Source organism: Zootoca vivipara, chromosome 2, assembly GCF_963506605.1.
Source record: "Zootoca vivipara chromosome 2, rZooViv1.1, whole genome shotgun sequence".
NCBI classification, from domain to species: domain Eukaryota; kingdom Metazoa; phylum Chordata; class Lepidosauria; order Squamata; family Lacertidae; genus Zootoca; species Zootoca vivipara.
Window position 1 is genome coordinate 1,657,889 of NC_083277.1, and position 15,386 is coordinate 1,673,274.

General features: G+C 46.3%; 1 protein-coding gene and 1 pseudogene across 2 annotated transcripts in view; both read left to right on the plus strand.

Moving 5' to 3' along the window:
• The window catches only part of LOC118081436 (zinc finger protein OZF-like), a 67,047-nt gene that overhangs the window by 2,380 nt on the left and 49,281 nt on the right, over positions 1–15,386 (plus strand). The window contains exons 3-4 of one of the 2 annotated variants that reach the window (XR_009556825.1): positions 1,185–1,315; positions 1,615–1,750. The exons of the other annotated variant lie outside the window; for it this stretch is intronic. The gene's annotated coding sequence lies outside the window, so the exon portion shown is untranslated. Of the gene's footprint in view, positions 1–1,184; positions 1,316–1,614; positions 1,751–15,386 lie in introns of those variants that run through there. 2 annotated transcript variants of the gene reach the window in all.
• Positions 1,186–11,687, plus strand: LOC118081412 (zinc finger protein 883-like; annotated as a pseudogene).

The following is a 15,386-nucleotide window of genomic DNA, read 5'->3' on the forward strand; positions in this document are numbered from 1 at the left end:
GGTCCTTGCGCTTGAGGAATCTGGGAAATGACCTTATTGACAGAACTGAAAAAGAATTTATTACAATCCTTCTGTGCTCTGCCACAAGACACCCAGAATGAAATACTCTCCAGATTTGACCTCTTACGTTCCTGACTGATAAGTTGAAGAAAGAGCAGAAGGCCTCATGCAAGCAAAACGTGACCCTTTGTATTTCAGATCCAGCCCACCATATATTCCACTGTGAGTTGAATTAATGGCCTGAAAAGCCACCCTCCCCCCCAACTAACAGCAGGTTACTGAACCCTCTTTCCTACTAATTGGAGATGAAAAGCATCCCTAAACATTTGGTCCCCATGCAACACCTGACAGAGGCAGGATATTAATAATAATAATAATAATAATAATAATAATAATAATAATATATTATTATTATTATTATTATTATTATTATTATTAAGGGACCCAGGTGGCGCTTGCTGATCAGAAGGTCGGCGGTTCGAATCCCTGTGACGGGGTGAGCTCCCATTGCTCGGTCCCAGCTCCTGCCAACCTAGCAGTTCAAAAGCATGTCAAAATGCAAGTAGATAAATAGGAACCGCTACAGCGGGAAGGTAAACGGCGTTTCCATGTGCTACTCTGGTTTGCCAGAAGCGGCTTTGTCATGCTGGCCACATGACCTGGAAGCTATACGCCGGCTCCCTCGGCCAATAATGCGAGATGAGCGCGCAACCCCAGAGTCGGTCATGACTGGACCTAATGGTCAGGGGTCCCTTTACCTTTACCTATTATTATTATTATTATTATTATTATTATTATTATTGGCCACATCTGCCTGGCTTGCAATGAGAAGCTTCTAAAGCTTGTCAACATCACTTTCCATACAAAGCACCTAGCATGGGGGTACCTACATGTAATAGCTACTCTGCTATTTTCTGCCCATGCTCTGGGGTTGCAATTTTCAGGCTTGGGGGCAGGGTGGTGAATGATTTTTGAAGTTCTGTCCATAAATCCCATTGAGTTCAATGGGATCTCCTCTCAGGTCACTACTGTGCAGACCATGCCATCCTGGAAATGTTTAGAAATAGGGCTTCTGTTGGAATGAGGCTACCCCATTTGTGCTGCTCCAGGGGCAGGGGATTATATAGGGCAGGAGAATCCCTGCAGGGCCTCTGAGGCTCCCCTTGCTTCTTCCTCTCTCCCAGGACCCTGCAGCTTCTTTTGACTCCTTGACTCTTCAGGAAGGATGAATGAGATGGATCCTGCATACCTAGCGAGGATGCATCCCTCCCCACAACCTCTGAGCGTTCTCTCCCAGGGACCTCCAAGAGATCTGGTGAGTTCCAGGGGAGTGGAGATGGGGAAATGGAGGGATGGAGCCGGAGAGGTAGTGGGGCTTGCTCAGCTAGGGGGTGGGGGGAGGCAGGCAGGCGGATGGAGAAGGGGAGCATCTTTTCGGGCTCCCCCACCTGCCTGCCTGCCTGTGCAGGCAATTTGAGCTAGGAATACAGTCGTTACCAATGAAACAATATGGAGTTGCTCTCCTCATGAACACGGGAGGGGGTTTCAAACTGATTTATGGGGTTTATTTTTTATGGGGGTTTCAAAGTGATTTATGTATAAATTTAAATTTAGACCAATCAGATTGAGGCAACTGCTGATGGGGAGTGTGTAGGTTTCACAGACGAGGCCTGGACGTTGCTGGATCCTGACCAAAGAGCTCTGCATAAGGAAGTAAAGGAGGAGAATCGTGGGATCATGGAACCTCTCGGTAAAACTCCCTGTTGAATCATAAGATTAGTTTTGAAATTCCATACATACCTCTATGTCAGGGGTCAGCAACCTGCGACCCATGGGCCACAAGCGGCATACGGGGTCGTTTAAACGGCCCACAAGCCACCCCCAAACCGGCACGGGGCGGGGCGGGGACTCGATTTCACGATGTAGGAAATCAGACGCAGACGCATGAGCAATCCGGCCCACAGAGGGATCTCCACGGGACTGAACTGGCCCAGGCAAGGTAAACCTTGCTGACCCCTGCTCTATGTGATGAACCTTCACTATTTTGATGGAGATTAAAAGCTAAGCAATTGGCTCCTTACACCTCTCGCCCTGACCTAGCCACTGTGATCCATGTGACGGTCACCTCCAGGCTTGATTATTGTAACTCACTCTATGTGGGGCTGCCCTTGAAACTGACCCAGAAACTCCAGCCGGTACAGAATGCCACGGCAGGACTCCTTACACGGTCCTCGCTGCGGGAGCACATTCATCCGGTGCTATACCAGCTGCACTGGCTTCCGGTGGAGTACAGGATCAGGTTTAAGGTGCTGGTTTTAATCTTTCAAGCCCTATACGACCTAGGAACCTCGTACCTACAGGACCGCCTCTCCTGGTATGTCCCACAGAGGACCTTATAGTCTTCAAATAAAAACATCTTGGAGATCCCGGGCCATAGGGAGGTTAGACTGGCCTTGACCAGAGCCACAGCTTTTTCGGCCGTGGTCCGATCTGGTGGAACGCTCTGTCACAATAAACTAGGGCCCTAGTCATCTTTCTGCAGGGCCTGCAAGATGGAGCTTTTCCGCCAGGCCTTTGGCACAGTCTGACCCCCTCTCTCCTTCTGTAATATTCATAGAACTCCAACCCGATGGTTGCCATTAACTTGATTCTGAATTGATTCTAGAATGTACTTTAATTAATTGACTGTGTGGTTTTATGTGCACTGTGCTATTTTTTTACTTGTTAGCCATTCTGAGCCAGGCTTTGGCTGGGAAGGGCAGGATATAAATAAAAAATTACTATTATTACTATTATTATTATTATTATTATTATTTGAGATTCCATCATCCCCACCGTGAATCCTGAATGCAGGGATATCAACTGTTTTCTCCGTGAATATTTTTCATTTAATCAAGCTTTTCTGGATCCTGACCAAAGAGCTCTGCATAAGGAAGTCAAGAAGGAGAATCATGGAATCATGGACCCTCTTGGTAAGGCTCCCTATTGGATCATAAGATCAGTTTTGAAATTCCATACGCACCTCTATGTGATGAACCTCCATTATTTTTGATGGAGATGAACATCATCTGGGATATCAACTGTATTTTCTGTGAATATTCTTCATCTAGTCATGCCTTTTAAAGCAACGACCAGGCTTGTCTGAACCACCCAGGCCTTTTTAAATGTCATATTCAGAATTTTTAGGGTAGTTGAAGTAACTTCTGTCAGGTTTGTTGTTTTTGTTTTGGCGTCTGTCTGCATTTTGTTGACCAAAGGGACGGCTGACCTTGGAGATGAAGAGAAATTCATGATTGAGCCAAACAAGATCTATGCCAGATAAAAGCCAATAAATATGTCAATAAATATGTCAATTACATGGAAGACGAAGAACAGACTCCATTTGAAGATCTCTCCTTCATCACAGTTGACCAGGAATATGAAGACGAGCAGCAAAGTCAGTCCTCCGGAAATATGCAGGTGACCTTGGAAGGGTCAGCACATGGAAGAATCCCGACCAAGCCTATGAGGAGGCGTGTCGTGATGATAGGGGATTCCCTACTGAGGGGTACATAATCAGTGATCTGTGGGCCTGATAAGACGTCTCGAGAGGTGTGCTGTCTCCCTGGGGCCAAGATCCAAGATGTAACAGAACAGCTGCAAGTAATCATAAAACCCACCGACAAATACCCCTTCCTTTTGGTCCATGTGGGAACCAATGACACTGCAAGCCATAGCCTCCAGAAGATCAAAAGTGATTATGAGGCTCTGGGCAGGAAGTTGAAGCAATTAAATACACAAATTGTCATCTCATCTGTCCTCCCAGTTGAACGACGTGGCACAGGGAGAGAGGGAAAAATAGGGAAAGTGAACAACTGGCTTCACAAATGGTGCAAGCAGGAACGGTTTGGATTCTTAGATCACGGTCTGCAGTTTCTTGAAGATGGACTTCTGGCAAGTGATGGGCTACACCTCACAAGGGTTGGGAGGAATGTTTTTGCCATGAATCTCAGGAGGGCTTTAAACTGACTTATGTGGGGAAGGGAGACAGTGGTCCTGAAGGTAGGAGTCTATCAAGTGCTGAAGATGATCATCCAAATGTCAAGGACCAAATGGAGCAAACAGCACACAGAAGTAGTGGTGGGATGAAAAAATCCTTAAATAAGAGACATGGGGGAATGATCAATGCCTGCCTGCACAGAGCATGGGAAATAAATAAGAAGAACTTGAGCTCTTGGTACAGCAAACTACAAAATACAGGATGGGAGACACCTGGCTTGAGAGCAGTACATGTGAAAAGGATCTAGGAGTCTTGGTAGATCACAAACTTGACATGAGTCAACAGTGTGATGCAGCAGCTAAAAAAGCCAATGCAATTCTGGGCTGCATCAATAGGAGTATAGTGTCTAGATCAGGCATCCCCAAACTTCGGCCCTCCAGATGTTTTGGACTACAATTCCCATCTTCCCCAACCAATGGTCCTGTTAGCTAGGGATCATGGGAGTTGTAGGCCAAAACATCTGGAGGGCCGCAGTTTGGGGATGTCTGGTCTAGATCAAGGGAAGTAATAGTACCACTGTATTCTGCCCTGGTCACACCTCACCTGGAGTACTGTGTCCAGTTCTGGGCACCACAGGTCAAGCAGGATACTGACAAGCTGGAAGGTGTCCAAAGGAGGGCAACCAAAATGGTCAAAGGTCTGGAAACGATGCCTTATGAGGAATGCCTTAGGGAGCTGGGTATGTTTAGCCTGGAGAAGAGAAGGTTAAGGGGTGATATGATAGCCATGTTCAAATATATAAAAGGATGTCATATAGAGGAGGGAGAAATGTTGTTTTCTGCTGCTCTAGAGAAGCGGACACAGAGCAATGGATTCAAACTACAAGAAAGAAGATTCCACCTAAACATTAGGAAGAACCTCCTGACAGTAAGGGCTGTTCGGAAGTGGAATTTGCTACCAAGGGGTGTGGTGGAGTCTTCTTCTTTGGAGGTCTTTAAGCAGAGGCTTGACAGCCATCTGTCAGGAATGATTTGATGGTGTTTCCTGCTTGGCCGGGGGTTGGACTGGATGGCCCTTCTGGTCTCTTCCAACTCTATGAAATACCAGCCAACAAAGGTAGTAAAAATTATAGAAAGGCCTCATAACTAATTATTTACAGTTATCCACAAGCATTCATTGACATTGTTCAATAATCTGGTGGTACATTTCTTCCTGAGGCTCTAATTAGCTTCTTTCTCCATTACAGATGGTGATGAATTGGAAGGGAAGAACAAGGGGGACCACAAAAAAATCGACATAGTGGAGAAGTCATATAAATATTCAGCGTGTGGAGAGAACATCCATCAGAGCTCCCAGTCCCCCTCCCATCAAATAAAGAGCTTCATTCAGAGGGATAGGCTCACCTCACACAAAATAACTCAGAGGGGAGAGAAATTGTATCAGTGCTTCGAATGCGGAAAGAGCTTCAGTCGGAAGCATAGTCTCACTTCCCATCTAAGAATTCATACAGGGGAGAAACCCTATCCGTGCTTGGAATGTGGAAAGAGCTTTCATGAGAGGTGTAAACTCACCTTCCATCAAAGAATTCATACAGGGGATAAGCCCTATCAGTGTTTGCATTGTGGAAAAAGCTTCAGACAGAGCTCAGAGCTCACTTCCCATCAAATAATTCATACAGGAGAGAAACCCTATCAGTGCTTCGAATGTGGAAAGAGCTTCAGTCACAGCTCTAGTCTCACTTCCCATCAAAGAATTCATACAGGGGAGAAACCCTATCAGTGCTTCGAATGTGGAAAGAGCTTCAGTCACAGCTCTAGTCTCACTTCTCATCAAAGAATTCATACAGGGGAGAAACCCTATCAGTGTTTGCAATGTGGAAAAAGCTTCAGACAGAGCTCAGAGCTCACTTACCATAAAAGAATTCATACAGGGGATAAACCCTATCAGTGTTTGCAATGTGGGAAGAGCTTCAGACAGAGCTCAGAGCTCACTTACCATCAAAGAATTCATACAGGGGAGACACCCTATCAGTGCTTCGAATGTGGAAAGAGCTTCAGTTGCAGCTCCGGTCTCACTTCCCATCAAAGAATTCATACAGGGGAGAAACCCTATCAGTGTTTGGAATGTGGAAAGAGCTTCAGTCACAACTCCAGCCTCACTTCCCATCAAAGAATTCATACAGGGGAGAAACCCTTTCAGTGTTTGCAATGTGGAAAGAGTTTCAGTCACAGGCACTATCTCACTTCCCATCAAATAATTCATACAGGGGAGAAACCCTATCAGTGCTTGGAATGTGGAAAGAGCTTCAGTCTCAGGCAAAGTCTCACTTCCCATCAAAGAATTCATACAGGAGAGAAACCCTATCAGTGCTTGGAATGTGGAAAGCGCTTCAGGCACAGCCAAATTTTCACTTCCCATCAAAGAATTCATACAGGAGAGAAACCCTATCAGTGCTTGGAATGTGGAAAGAGCTTCAGTTGGAGGACTAATCTTACTTCGCATCAAAGAATTCATACAGGGGAGAAACCTTTTCAGTGCCATGAATGTGGAAAGAGCTTCAGTCAGAGCACCAGTTTCACTTCCCATCAAAAAATTCATACAGGTCAGAAACCATATGAATGCTTCCAATGTGGAAAGAGCTTCAGTCAGAGTGCCAGTCTTGCTTCCCATCAAAGAATTCATACAGGTGAGAAACCCTATCAATGCCATGAATGTGGAAAGAGCTTCAGTCAGAGTTCCAATCTCAATTCCCATCAAAGAGTTCATACAGGGGAGAAACCCTATCAGTGATTGGAATGTGGAAAGAGCTTCAGTCAGATTTCCAATCTCAATTCCCATCAAAGAGTTCATATAGGGGAGAAACCCTATCAGTGATTGGAATTTGAAAATAACTATGGTGTAGTGGTTAAGAGCAGTGAACTCCTAATCTGGTGAACCGGGTTCGATTTCCTGCTCCTCCACATGCAGCTGCTGGGTGACCTTGCGCTAGTCACACTTCTCTGAAATCTCTCAGCCTCACTCACCTAACAAAGTGTTTGTTGTGGGGGAGGAAGGGAAAGGAGATTGGTAGCCGCTTTGAGACTCCTTGGAGTACTGATAAAGCGGGATATCAAATCCAAACTCCCCCTCCTCCTCTTCTTCTTATTATTCAGTTACAGCAATGAACTCACTTCCCATCGAATAATTCATATACAGGGGAGAAACCCTATTGGGGCTTGGAATGTGGAAATAGCTTCAGTGATAAGAGTAACCACACTTCCCATCAAAGAATTTGTACCGATCAGAAACCATATCAGTGCTTGGAATGTTTAAAGAAGTAATAATAATAACCACAATTTAGTATTTATACGCTACTCATCTGGCTGGTGTTCCACAGCCACTTTGGGCATCTCCAAACAGAATGTTGAAAACATGATAAAACATCAATCATAAAATACTTTCCTAAACACGGCTGCCTTCAGATGTCTTTTAAAAGTCAGGTAGCTTATTTCCTTAACATCAGATGGGAGGGCATTCCACAGGGTGGGTGCCACTACCGAGAAGGCCCTCTGCCTAATTCCCTGGAACCTCACTTCTCGCAGTGAAGTAACCACCAGAAGAAAATGTACTAGGAACCACTGTAGGTCTTTCAGGACCGGTGTTATATGGTCACAGTGACCATTCCCAGGCAGCAGTCCAGCTGTCACATTCTGGATTAATTGCAGTTTCGGAGTCACCTCCAAAGGTAGCCCCACATAGAGCACATTGCAGTAGTCCAAGTGGGAGCTAACTAGAGCATGCACCACTCTGGCAAGACTGTCTGCAGGCAGGGAGGATCTCAGCCTGCTTACCAGATGGAGCTGGTAGACAGCTGCCCTGAAAACAGAATTAGCCTGCGCCTCCTTGGATAGCTGAGAGTCCAACATGACCCCCAGGCTGCGCACCTGGTCCTTCAGGGGCACAGTTACCCCATTCAGGACCAGGGAGTCCCCCACACCGGCCTGTCCCCTGCCCCACCCCCAAAACAGTACTTCTGTCTTGTCCTCCATCTGTTAATTGCCATTCATCCTCCAACTACTTCCAGACACTCACACAGGACATTCACTGCCTTCACTGGTTCTGATGTAAAAGAGAGGTAGAGCTGGGTATCATCCTCATATTGAGGAACACCTAGCCTAAATCCCCTGATGATCTCTCGAAGTGGCTTCATATAGATTTTGAAAAGCATGGGGAGAGGGTGGAACCCAGAGGCACCCCACAAGTGAGAGCCAAGGGGTCCGAACACACTAGCCCAGCACAACCAAGGCAGTTTCAGTCCCATGATGTGGCCTGAATCCAGATTGAAAGGGATGTTAGCAAGGGATGATGTAGGCCGAGTTTGCCTATGCCTGCGCTAGTTGTGCCTGGAGTTGCTTAGCAACCACCCGCTCAGTCACCTTGCCCCAAAATGGAAGATTTGAGACTGGGTGTTTTTTTAAGAAGCGGTTTAATAACCGCCTCTTTCAGCGGGTCTGGGAAGGCCCTCCCTCACAGAGGGAAGCATTCACCACCCCAAAGATCCTATCACCCAGCCTTTCCCGGCTCACTTTTATTAGCCAGGATAGGCAAAGACCAAGGAGACTGGTGGCTGGTTTCACTCGTCCAAGCAGCCTGTTCACATCCTAGGAGGTAACAGGTTGGAATTGATCCAATGCCACTTGACTAGACAGGACTCTAGCACTCTCCCGCCCCGGCCCTGCTCCCACGGTGGAGTCTACCTCCTTCTGAATCTGAGCGACTTTATCTGCAAAAAACCTTTGCAAAATCATTGCAGGAGATCCTGGGGGCCTTTTCAGGTCCCGATGGCGCAGGTGGCTCCATTAAACTACAAACCACCTGAAAGAGTCTTCTGCTGCTGTTTTCTGCAGATGCAATATAGGCGGTGAATAAGGTTCCCTTCACTGTCGCTATTGCCACTTGGTAGGCTTGACATTGAGCTCTAACCCGTGACTGATCTGATTCAGAATTAGTTTTCCGCCATCAGTGCTCTATGCCGGATGTATTACTCATGGGCAGTCAAGTCACAACATTTCCTAGAGTGACCACATGAGGGGACATCTGACCAGGTCAACATAACACTTCCTGTTGCTGACCTGGAACGGACTTCCTCTTGCATGTAACATGAGATGGGTATGACCTCACCTGTGCAGGTAATAAAAGCGCAGGGAGCATCCTCAATTTTCCTCTTTGTGATCGTCCTTCAGAGAAGACACATCTAAGTGAGGGATGTTCTCTCTCAGCTCCCAGCCAAGAGAGAGCAACGGATCTATCACCCATATGGGGTAGATTATACCTGTAAATACATTTATCTAAGCTAGTGCTGCCTTTCTGAGATCATGCTGTAGCTCAGGAACGTCTGTGAGCAAACTCTTTTTACTTTTAAAGAGAATTGTATTGTGTATTTTCTTTTAAGAGTGATAAAGGGATTATACCAGGAATATATATTATTTTAGAGGCTTTAGCAAGCCTGCGCCACCACTTTTGCTGTGTTTAAATGGGAATGAAAACTCTGCTAGTTTGGAAACTTTTTAACACAAGTTAGCATAGGACATATTAGACAATATCTCCTCATCCACATCCCTGAACATTCCCACACTCTAGATGTCTCAGCCATTCTTTCATCGCCCTCACCTCTGGGGGAAACCATGGGGCTGTCCAGGCTCCATGCAATTGGATAGGGCGCTTTGGGGCCAGACAGTCGATAGCCCTGGTTAACTCCGCATTCCAGCAGGCCACCAGGGAATCAGCTGAAAGGCCATCAGAATGGGTTGACGTGCCTAAGAAAAACCTGATAGACAAGCAGCGGCAAGAACATGTCCATCTGCTTCAACCAACCAAGTATTCGTTACACATGCCAGGTCCTTCATCCACGATCAAGTCCTGGATGGCCGCTGTCTTGTGAATCATTGACCTGGCATTGCACAGCAGCACCTTCAGGTCATGTGGACCTCCCTTGTTGATTCCAGTATCGTTCCAGTCAAGACCAGACCCGGAGGCAGGGATGGTCTTCAAACAATGACAAAACCCGCCATGACACGGTCTGGGCTTAGCGTAACTCCTCCTTCTGCCCATGATCACCAAGATCGGGTGTCCCAGATAATCCCCCCCCCCCGGTGGAACTTGCCCCAGCCATTCTGTTGGCAAGACCCCACTCCCAGGCTGCCCTAATCGTACAGAATACAAACTATACAAGAAACCAATACAAGAAACTAATTTTTTTTACAAATTAACTTTATACTAAAATTAAACTAATCTTCAGCCACAAAACACCACAGATTGAAAACTATTTTAAAAAAATTAAAAGCATTTTTGACATTTGCTCCAATCCCAGAGTTTGTTCCAGTGAGTTTGAGCTCTTCATAATTCATAGCAGGGCAACATCCCTCCGCCCTTCCAGGAATTCACGCCAGGGCAGGAAGCATATCAGTGTTTGGAAAGTGGAATAAGCTTCACTGTCCTAGAGAAACAGTCTCACTGCCCAATCATAGAATTGTAGAGTTGCGAGTAACCCTGGCGTCATCCAGTCTAACCCTCTGCAACACAGGAATCTCAATTCAGGGATCCCTAAGAGATAAAAAACCACCAGTGAAGGAGAGACCGCAAACTCCAGAGGGAGACCAGTCTACTGTGAAACAGCAAAAACCACCAGAAAGTTCTAGTTACAGGTAGGTAGCTGTGTTGGTCGGCCATAGTCAAAACAAAATAAAAAAATTTTTAAAAATTCCTTCCAGTAGCACCTTAAAGGTAAAAGGACCCATGACCATTAGGTCCAGTCGTGGGGTTGTGGCGCTCATCTCACATTATTGGCCGAGGGAGCCGGCATACAGCTTCCAGGTCATGTGGCCAGCATGACTAAGACGCTTCTGGCAAACCAGAGCAACACACGGAAACACCGTTTACCTTCCTGCTTATAGCGGTACCTATTTATCTACTTGCACTTTGACATGCTTTTGAACTGCTCAGTTGGCAGGGGCTGGGACCAAGCAACAGGAGCTCACCCCGTCGCAAGGATTCAAACCGCTGACTTTCTGATCGGCAAGCACTAGGCTCAGTGGTTTAGACCACAGCGCCACCCGCATCCCTAGAGCACCTTAGAGACCAACTAAGTTTGTCATTGGTATGTTTGTCGTAACACTACATTGGATTATTCCATTTTCTTTTAAGCGTATTGCCTAGCTAATCTGAAAAGGCCTGTGCCTGCTTCCTTTTACAGTACAGAAGGAGCTGGTTTTAGGTCCTGTACGTACGGTAGTAAAAGTTGGTTCTGGAACCTTGAAAAGAATAAAGTGTTGGCCACTATGGGGACCATTGAATGCATGAAAGGAGAATCGGCTAGGCGTGGCAATTGTGATTCATCTTGAATTGATTTTAAGACAGATGAAAGGAGACATTGGAAGACTTTTAGTCAATAGGAATATTAGCCAAAGTCTTAATAAAGAAAGACACAAGAAATAGTTATATGTAATCACATGATGACATGATGAGGGCTGATCTGAAGAGCCAAATGATTTTGGTTGGTTCAGGATGATGACCTTGGGTTGCAACTTTTAAGATTGCTGCGATCCTTTGATTGGAGAATATGACATGTGCAATTTGGAAGTGTATTTAAAACAACAACAACAACATTGTTTTGGATGTGGTTCTTTTCATGCACATTTGTATTTCAATAAAGGCCTTTCTTTTCAATGGGGGACTGCATCCTTTTCTCTTGGGTTTCTGTGTGGGTAACCTCCAGTCTGTACTCTAGTATTCCAGCCACAGTCCCCTTGGGACAGAGAGGACCATTAGTAGAGCATTTTAGTCATGGTAGCAATGCTCCGCGTCAGACGGGATTCTTGCCGTGCCCTCCATGTGGAGCTGCCCTTGAAGACGACTTGGAAGCTGGTCCAAAATGCAGCGGCCAGATTATCGGCTGTGCCCCCCCCCCTTTACTAATGACATTTCTCTCCCACCTTTTTCTCCAAGGTGCTCAAGGTGGCATCAACGGGTCTGCCCCACTCATTGAATCCCACAGCAGCCTTTCAGTACACATTTCAGAACTCATACAGTGATCAGCAATAATAAACTGTATGTTGTAGATATTCCTGCTATTTTTGTGATACAAATGGAATGAAATGACTTGGTCTATTCACCTGCATCTTTCATTATTCCCACAATCCTTGTTAATAAAACCCCAAAAAAATGTTATTTCAAAAAGAAAGGGAAAAGACAACACAGGTGTAGCAGTTAAGAGCAGTGAACTCATAATATAACTCCCCACCTCTCCACATGCAGCTACATGGTGACCTTGGGCTACTCATAACAACAACAATTTATTATTTGTACTTAAAATACATTAAAATGTCACACATTAAAAACTTCCCTGAACAGGGCTGTCTTCAGATGTCTTCTAAATGTCAGGTAGTTATATTTATCTCTTTGACATCTGATGGGAGGGCGTTCCACAGGGCAGGTGCCACTACCGATAAGGCCCTCTGCCTGGTTCCCTGTAGCTTTGCTTCTCGCAGTGAGGGAACCGCCAGAAGGCCCTCGGAGCTGGACCTCAGTCTCCAGGCAGAACGATGGGGGTGGAGACGCTCCTTCTGGTATACTGGACCGAGGCCGTTTAGTGCTTTAAAGGTCAACGCCAACACTTTGAGATGTGCTCAGAAACGTACTGGGAGCCAATGTACGTCTTTCAGGATCGGTGTTATGTGGTCTTGGCGGCCGCTCCCAGCCACCAGTCTAGCTACCACATTCTGGATTTGTTGTAGTTTCCGGGTCACCTTCAAAGGTAGCCCCACGTAGAGCGCATTGCAGTAGTCCAAGCGGGTATCAAATTCAAATCCAAACTCAAATCCAAATGCACATGCCCCAGGCCACACCTGCGCTGCATATGCAAACAGGATCAGGCCACTTTAAAGAGTTCTGCCTTCCTCCAAAAATCCTGGGAACCATAGTTTGCTGAGGGTCCTGAGGCGTCCCCACCTTGAGTGGTTTAGCAATCCCTCCTTCTTTCCAGGGTGGAGGGGGCTGGTGAGAGAGGGTCTCCCAGCAACTCTAAGCACTTGGGGTGGGGGTGTCCATAGTGACCTTCCAAGGGAGACCGGTCCACTGTCAAACATACCCAGCTCCTTCAACCGCTCCTCATAAGGCTTACCTTCCAGACCCTTGATCATCTTGGTCGCCCTCCTCTGCAAACCTTCCAGCTGGTCAACATCCCTCTTAAATTGTGATGCCCAGAATTGGACACAGGATTCCAGGCATGGTCTGACCAAGGAAGAATAGGGTGGCACTATGGCTTCCCTTGATCTGGGGAGTATACAGCTTTGTCTGCTGAAGAGCCCCTCTTTTCCCTAGGTCTCTGTGTGGGCCCCTTCTGCTTGCATTTACTCTCCGGGTGACAAAGCAGCCGGTACGGGTGCAAACCGCCCTCCCCTGTGAGGGAATCATTAATCTCTGAGGAGATCAGGGCATAGCCTGGATTTTTGTTATGGGGTGCATATCCTGGGAGACCACTCTAACCACTAGGCCATCCTAGCCCTTCGGTCCTGTTCACTCTTCCCTCCCCTCGACAAGCGGCCCTTGAGAGGCAGCCTCCCTGGTAGGACCTGATCCTGGACGAGACCCCTCTCCTGGCAGGCATCCGATACCTTGAGGCTGCGAGTTCCGCAGGTCAGCCCATGCCATAGCTGCCAAGTCTCCCGTTTTCCCCGGGAAAACCCCGATTTTAAAGCCATTCCCCGCTGTCATCCCGAATGGGGAAATATCCCGTAATAACCCCGTAATTTTTTGCAAACCGAGCCAGGAAGTGTGCGCGCGAGTATCACTCTTTACTTTTTCCTATCTCTATGGCCATGCAAACCGAGCCAGGAAGTGCGCGTGCATGTATCACTCTTTACTTTTACTTTTCCTATCTCTATGGACACGTTCGCTCCGTCTTCCCGGCTCGGTCTTCCTGCCTCCGCGTTTCCTTTTGCAGCCCGGGACCAGGAAGAGTGTGTGGCGATTCTTTCGCTTGTCCTCCCGCCAAGCGCCTTTCCTTCCTGGTCCCCAGCAACTGTTCCTTGTGCTGCGGTGCCTCTGGTGAGTGCAGGAGCCATGACGGGCTCAAGGTCCTAATTTTGGGGGGAGGCGCTTCTTGCCCTCTAAACTTTGCTTTGTGCTGGGAAGGGAAATAGCTACAACTTCAGTACAAATGTTGGCAGCAGCAAATTTCTATTTTTAAACTCCTCCTTGCTGTGGCAAAGTCTCCAGCCCAGGTATATATAGCGGAGTTTTAAATGACTAATTTAGAGGTCAGAAAGATAAACAACTACCTGGCATTTAGAAAATACTGTGTTTTAGACAGGGGGAAGAGGGATTTATCCATACTGTGCAGTATAACATGAGACCACATATGTTTGGGGGAGCTATGTTAGCTGATATTACAAATCAAAACAAATAAGCAGATTTTAATTTGCCTATTTGGTGCCTGGATGTTCCTTAAAAACATCTCTTGTAGAACTCATTGTAATGACCCTTGAAATATTTTTTTTAAAATCTGCATTGATAAAACAGGTCAAATTTTGCAGAGATTCTTGGTCTTCTGAGTATAAGGTAAATTTTTGTTATTTTGTGTGTAAATATGTTGCAATTGATAATGAAGATTATGGGGTTAATATCCCCCTTTGAAAGTCATAAAAAACATTCTTGCTATTGATAGTTATTGTTTTGAGTTTTTTGTGTTTTACAGTCAAGAATACAATAAAGCAAATCATTTTTTAATTTGTCAGTCAAGCATGAGACTCTTAATCGTGGATTTGAGACCTATGTTGGGCAAATGATTCCTGCCTTGTAGGGGGTTGGACTAGATGACCCTTGTGGTCCCTTCCAACTCTACAGTTCTATGATTTTATTAAATAAATAGGGCTGTGATAAGGTATACCAGGAGCAATTTGCCTGCTTGGCGGTGTTGGAAGCCACCTTTTGGGGGCTTCCTTTGAGCTCAAAACCTTATACTGTATATAATTGTGGAGTTGGAAGGGGTTCCCAGGGTCATCTAGTCCAACCCTCTGCAATGCAGGAATATGCAGCTGTCCCATACGGGGATCGAACCTGTGACGTTGACGTTCTCAGCACCACGCTGTAACCAACTGAGCTATGCATGTACCTTGTCTTCCAACAAAATATGCCCAGAGGCAGCTTGTGTTTGCAAAGTGGCGAGGCAGAGATGACTTTCTGCACATGCTCAGAAGTGTGCTTACTAGTTTCCAAGGGCTCAAATCAGGCCACCCTTGCTCCCTAATCCTTCAAGAATGAGCACAAATGCAAGGTCTCCCGCCTCCCTCAATCTCTTGCTGAGCTCAGCCTTCCTCACTAGGAGCAGAGCCATAAGGATGGCTGAGCAATGTTCTCCGGCTTGCTAGGA